The sequence below is a fragment of the Taudactylus pleione genome, unplaced genomic scaffold (genome assembly GCF_031769625.1).
Source record: "Taudactylus pleione unplaced genomic scaffold, aTauple2 ptg000212l, whole genome shotgun sequence".
Classification (NCBI taxonomy): Eukaryota; Metazoa; Chordata; class Amphibia; order Anura; family Myobatrachidae; genus Taudactylus; species Taudactylus pleione.
The window spans coordinates 2,622,866-2,629,895 of NW_028284614.1; positions in this window are offsets into that span (position 1 = coordinate 2,622,866).

The following is a 7,030-nucleotide window of genomic DNA, read 5'->3' on the forward strand; positions in this document are numbered from 1 at the left end:
TGTCAGTGCGGCCGCCCACAAACCGGTAGGCGTTCCTTAAGGAACGCCTCCGTTTTGAAAACCACCCCCCCGGGCCGCCTACAAAACGGGGCGAGCGTTGATCAACATCGACAGCCACCCCTTTTGTAGCGAGCTCTGGAGCAAGAGAGTTTCTCTCTCGCTCCGGGGCTTGCGCACGCGCATTGCAGCCGCTGTGCGTGCGCAGGGCCACCCATCGACCCAGTTGCGAGCACATCGGTGCTTGCGACCGGGTCTGAATGACCCCCATAGTACTCTGACAAAAATGTAAATGGCAAAGCAGAGCATATCAGTTAGTGTTGTGTAACATTAATGGCCCCTGTATATCAATTCACAGCCTGCATGAAGTACTTCCGCTGTATTTGAAACATGCAGCAAAAAGTAACAACTAATATTTATTTACCTGAGTTTTCATTAAATACCCTCTATTCAGGGGTGGAACACGGTGTTGCTGGTCACCATAACAAAATTTTGGGGTGAAGCATGAAAATGCCCCCTGCCCAATTAGCTATTTGGGTCTTTGCTGTGTATTCGTTGGTCTTGCCCATGTTGGAAGTTGCACCCGCTCTGCTTTCCTGTACAGGGGCAAGTGCATGTACAGAGTAGCCTGAAACCAAACCTGGCATCCCTCAGTCTCAGTGGTACATGGCGGTATGACCAGGAGATTGAGAGTCAGAGGCCTTGGCACTAAGGCTGTCGAGATAAAGATATAATGTAAACAGAAGGGAATTACAATTTGCAGGATGACTGATTTGAAACAAAAAAAGGACTTTAGACTCTAATTTTCTGTTTATCATTCTGGGAACTCCAGCTAATTGATGCTATAATCAGGGCCCTCAGAAGATTGGTCAGGCCTAGGGGGCATGGAAACTCACCATCATGTGTCCTCTGAAGAAGTTGCATTGGTGATGCGCCTCGAGGAAGGCATGTCTGCACCATCCCAGGCTGCCAGAGAGGAGTCAGATGCTTTGGGCCAAATGTAATAGGGTTAGAGTTTAGATAATGTGAGAGTTTAGCAGTAAAACTCTGACACTAATACATTGATTGAGTTGTATTTTCAATACAGGAAACACCTGGATGAGAGTTTAACTCTTGAGAGTTTTTTGAGTCTGAAAAACATGTTCTGTGACTTTATTACATTGGCTGAGTTTAAACATTTGAGCGTTTTCTCTCACATTTTCTAAACTCTCACCCTATTGCATTTGGCCCTTTGTCTTAAAAACTTTCTGTAAATGTGGCTACACCTCCTCCTCTACTAGTACTAATAGCTTTAAGATATAAAGTTTTATCATTCAAAGGTATCCCCCCCTCCTCTGTCTGTCTTACTTCCCCTCCTCTCCCGTTACTCCACTTTCATCCTGTTCTACCCCACCTTGGTCCTACTACCCCACTGCTAACCCCTCTTCTGACACTCCTCTCCCAATCACCACCGTCATCCACATCTTATTAAACCCTTCCTTCCCATCTTCTACAGGTTCCCTCCTTAGCTCAGGTGCCCGCACCATTGCTACACTCTATTCATATCGCTCCCCCAAATTAATCTCACCTCCACGTTACAGCAACCCTGATAATCTCATTCACATCTCCCCCACAAACTCTATCCCTATATCCTGTGCCCTCTGGAATGCCCGATCGGTCTGTTATAAACTGGTCTCCACCCATGACCTTTTCATCTCAAATTCGCTGCATCTCCTAGCCATTACTGATTCCTGAATTTCATTCTTCTCCTGTTGCTCTCTCCTCTGGGGGCCACAACTTCTCTCACACCTCCCGACCCGGGGGTCGCCATGGTGGTGGTGTTGGGGTCCTTCTATCCCCTGGTTACTCCTGCCAGCTAACACCCTCTGAACCATCCCTTACATTCTCCACATTTGAGGTTCATGATATACAACTCTTCTAACCCGTAAACCTTCGAGAAGCTGTCATTTACCGTCCCCCTGGCTCTCCCTCCAAGTTCCTTGACAACTTCACTTCCTGGCTCCCTCACTTTCTCTCCTCACATCTTTCCTCCATTATCTTAGGTGACATTAATATTCCAATTGCTATCCCCACAGAATCCTCTGCCTCTAAACTCCTTACCCTCACCTCTTCATTTGGTCTCTCCCAATGGACCTTCTCACCCTCCCATGTGAGTGGGCACTCACTTGATCTAGTCTTCGCTCACTGTTGTGATGTATCTGACTACTCTAATTCCCCAATTCTCCTCTTTGACCATCACCTTCTCTCTTTTACCTTATCCTTCTCTCCCTGCCCTCCTCTACCTCCCAAGGCTACTATTACTAAGCATAACATTGAGGCTATTGACACTGTTGCTTTTTCCTCCCTGCTTGACTCTTCTCTCCCCTGTCCTTTCTCTCTTCTGTCCTGAACAGGCCACCTCCCTATACAATACCTCCCTAACTTCAGCTCTTGACTCTGTTGTTGCGGCAATCACTACTCCCCCTCGCAGATACACACCACAACCCTGGCATTCCAAATGCACCAGATACCTGCAAAAGTGTTCATGAACCACCGAGATATAGTGGAGAAGATCACGCTCTACGGCAGATTTCTTCCATTACAAACTTATGCTCTCATCTTACAGTGCTGCCCTTTCCCTCTCTAAACAGTCATATTTCAAAAACTTCATCTCCCAGTCCTCAAACCCCTGGCGTCTCTTCACCACTTTCAACTCCCTCCTCTGCCCACCCCCTCCTTGCCTCCCCTCCTCACTCTCTGCCCTGGACTTTGTCACCTACTTTACATCCAAAATTGACTCCATAAGTCGGGACATCATATCCCACCAGACCCTCAGCACTCCACCCCCTCCTTTCCCAGAAGACTCTTCCCCACCCATCTTACCAACTCTGTCATCCTTCTCCCCTGTATCTGGAGAGGAAGTCATGGCCCTAATCTGGTCCTCCCCCCTCTTCCACCTCCTCCCTTGACCCCATCCCTTCCCGCCTCCTCTGCTACCTCTCTCCTTGTGCCTGTTCCCATCTTGCCCATCTCCTCAATCTTTCCCTCTCATCTGGCAATGTCCCTTCTGCATTCAAGCATGCACTTGTCTCTCCCATTCTTAAAAAAACCTACCCTTGATCCTAACAGACACTACGGAGATATTGGTCTATACCACCAGCTGTGAGATCTCTGCACCGGCTCCTATTTTTGTATGAGCAGCTACCGACAGGGGTCACTCAGGGACGGATCAGCGGGTGAGTCTCTCAATAAACATATATATTTTTTTGATTATACAGAGATCTCTGTGGAACTATTTTCAACCATTATATAAACACTATATACAAGTGACTCTATTATTGAAGACTGCAGCAGTTATCTTTGGAGAGGAATCACTACTTGTTTTGTTATCCTGCTGGACATAATATAGTATATATTGTATACAATGGGGACCAGGCGCTGCTGTATATGTAAATTATAACACTTGATTGCTGACCCCCTGCTGCTTGGTCACACCAAATATTGGTTTGATTTAGATTTCTCTTCTGTTCATTCACTGTGCATTTTGTTAATAGATAAAAAATAAACTATTAACACATCTATTTTTGAAAGCATTCTTAAGCTAGGTACACAGATGGCTTGCAAACAATGCAATATTGTCAACGATTTCCCGTGAACTCCCGGACAAACGATCTAGTGCATACACACTGTGCAATCTAACAAACGACCAAAAGATATATCTTGCATCGTTTGGTGGTTAGATCGTTAACTATATAATGTAACCATATCTCGTGGTCGTTCGGTAGAGCGTACACACAGCACGAACTGTGGGGAATTGTTAACGAGATTGACAGATTAATCTGCATTTAGGGAAGATCTGAAGATGCAACAGATGACGCCGCAGGAGAGTGCATATTGCGTACACACTTGACGATTTGTTGTTCCGATGCTTCGGAGTTAGCCATATCGTTCAAAAAATCGTCTAGTGTGTAGGGGCCTTTACTTTGCAACATTTTTTCCACACCTGCCTAAAACTTTTGCACTGTACTGTATATACCAGGATTGATGGAAAAGTAATGAGACTGCTTCTGATTCTCTGTCCCATAGGAAGACGTGGCAACGCTATGCTGGTTATTGTGAAGCTCATACATCCATGTGTCTGAACCTGCGGTCTGCGGTGGTCTTCTTTGTTTGGTCACAGCGAGTGGAAGATCTTCGTACGTTTCGTCATGGCGGATGAGGAAGACATGTATGTGAGATTACGTCATAGATTTGCGATTGCATTTTGTGTTACCCTTGGAAAAAGTGGAAATTAAACTCATGAAATGTTACAGCAATAAGTTGCTAACCTATACTTGCCTACTCTCCCTGCATTTTTCAGTGGTAGTCTCTGCTATGTGGTGGAGTCTCCACGCGTCTTTATTCCCTTGTGTTCTGCATGGATGGTCAGACCCAGGAGACTCTCACTACTTTAGACCTAGCATTGCCACTATAATCAGGTCTATAACTAGGGGTGTGAGACTGGTACCGCCAAACACAGCACAGGGCTCTGTGGATGTTACCGTCACCACCCCATGGCCCTTGCTTTCAGCTAGCATGGTGCCTGGAACAACACCCTGCAGTCATGATCGCTGCCGCAGCATCGCCAGAGCGTCCTTCAGAATCTGACGCTGCGGACAGGCACCCTGCAGCCTGTACAGCCGATCTCAGTGTCCTCAGCACTGCACTTACCACTGCTGCCGGCCCCATCACCTCTGAGCGACCTAATGACGTCATGCCCGCTATGTCATGACGACAGGTGCTCAGGGGGCATTTGAGCCCTGTTATGGCGCTGGAAGTAATACTCACAAGTACACTATACTACCACCTATCACGTCTGAGGTTTGGAATTGGTCGGAATAGGCATGGGAGGCTGAAGAGGAGACTTGGGAGGTGTAGATGAAGCTGGGGGGGCTTGAGCCAGGATCTCCTCATGTATTAATGTGAGGAAGTAGGAACTGTAGAGGATGATGGGTCCAAAGGCGAGGACAGTAGTGTAATGTCTTTATTAAACAGCAAGTCGGAAGGAGAACTGCAGATGATGTGGAATTGATGATGAGCAGAAGAGAATATAACTGGAGTTGATGATACTGGATAGATGAGCAGATTGGGACTGAGGACCTGATTCAGAGCTGGACGCTCTGACAGAGCGCTCGCTCTGAATCAGGGCCGGGATATTTTTTTTTTTGAACGGCCTCCTGGCCACTCGCTTAGCTGTGGGTGACCACCCACAGCTATAGCGAGCGGCCAGGAAGATGGTCAAGACCATCGGGCTTGCGATGAGACCCTTGTGGTAGGGTCTCGTTGCCGCAAGCCCCAGAGAGATTTCGGCTCTAACAGAGTTCCTGATTCTGACCCGCTCGCGAGCACTGTACGCTCGCAAGCGGGTCGATGTTGCCGAAGTGCGCATGCGCACGATGGAGGGAGCTCCGTCGTGCGCATGCGCGAGACCCGGCGAGCGACGAGGAAGCCGTCGCTCGGGATCTCGCACCAAAGGGGTGTGCTGTCGATGGTGACTGACAGCACGCCCCCTTTGGTGGGCGTGCCGGGGGCATGGTTGCCAGACGGAGGCGTTCCCATGGGAACGCCTACCGTCTGGGTCCGGCCTCACTGACATCAGTAGTGATGTCAGTGGGAGTGATTTTGGCTCTGATAGAGCCAAAATCACTCCTGGGCTTGCGGCAGCAAGACCCTACCGCAGGGTCTCGTTGCAAGTCCGATGGTCGCGATGGTCTTGACCATCGCGACCATCATCATGGACGCTTGCTATAGCTGTGGGTGGTAACCCACAGCTATGCGACCATCCATGAGGCCACTCCAAAATGAGGTAGGAGGGCCCTGATTCAGAGCGAGTGCTCTGGTCAGAGCGTTCGGCTCTGAATCAGGCCCAGAGTCGAAATCTCTCCCACTGACATCACTCGTGATGTCAGTGGGGCCGCCCCAAACGGAGGCGTTCTCATGGGAACGCCTCCGTTTGGGCAGCCACTCCCCCGGCCCGGCCACCAAAGGGGGCGAGCTGTCACTCAACATCGACAGCTCGCCCCCTTTGTTGCGTGACCCGGAGCGACGGAGTGCCCGTTGCTATCCGGGTCTCGCGCATGCGCACGACGGAGCCCCGGCTCCGTCATGCGCATGCGCACTGGCCCACCATCGACCCGGTTGCGAGCGCACATCGCTTGCGACTGGGTCTGAATCAGGCCCTGAGACCGATGATGCTGAATTGAAGAGCAGGTCGGTTTGAGATCGATGTTGATGAATTGGAGAACTGGGTTGGTTTGAGACCGATTTTCACGAATTGAAGAACTGGGTCGGTTTGAGACCGATGTTGATGAATTGAAGTACTGGATCTGTTTGAGACCGATGTTTTAATGTGTCGGATGGGACCAATGTTTTGGAGATATCGGTTGGGACCGATGATTGGAGGTATTGAATGGGACAGATGACTGGAGATATCAGATAGGACTGATGATTGGAGATATTGGTTGGAACCGATAGAGGCACATATAAACAAGTCTCTGTGGTAAAACCAGACTGGAGTGCTTGATGGAATTGGAGACTTGATTATCAGACTTTGAACTGGAGTGTAACAGACTGGAACCATTCTACAGAGTACCTGGAAGCTCAGCGCAGAGCTGTAACTTCAGCAGAAGCGACGTTGTACTGACAACAGGAGCCAGTCAGGAAATGGAATTTATAGGGGTGGATCCCCAGGGATTGGATTCTGCGATCAGCTGGTCTGGGAACAGCGCTCAGAGTGGAGTAAGAGCGTCAGGTGACAGTGTCCAAAATGGCTGCGCCCATACTGTGGTTTAGGAAGGAACTCTGGCATGCAGCCTGTGTTACTTGTTTTTCTACCTGAAGGACTGGTTAAGCATACCATGTGTGGACTAATCACCACTGGCACCAACAACTGCGTTATCTACCACTCATATTCTGGGCAGATATAATATATACCCTGGTGTCACCAACTTATCTGAAAGACTAGTGCACCCAGCACAATCCGCCTAGCACTTCATATTACCATCCGTACGGTGCT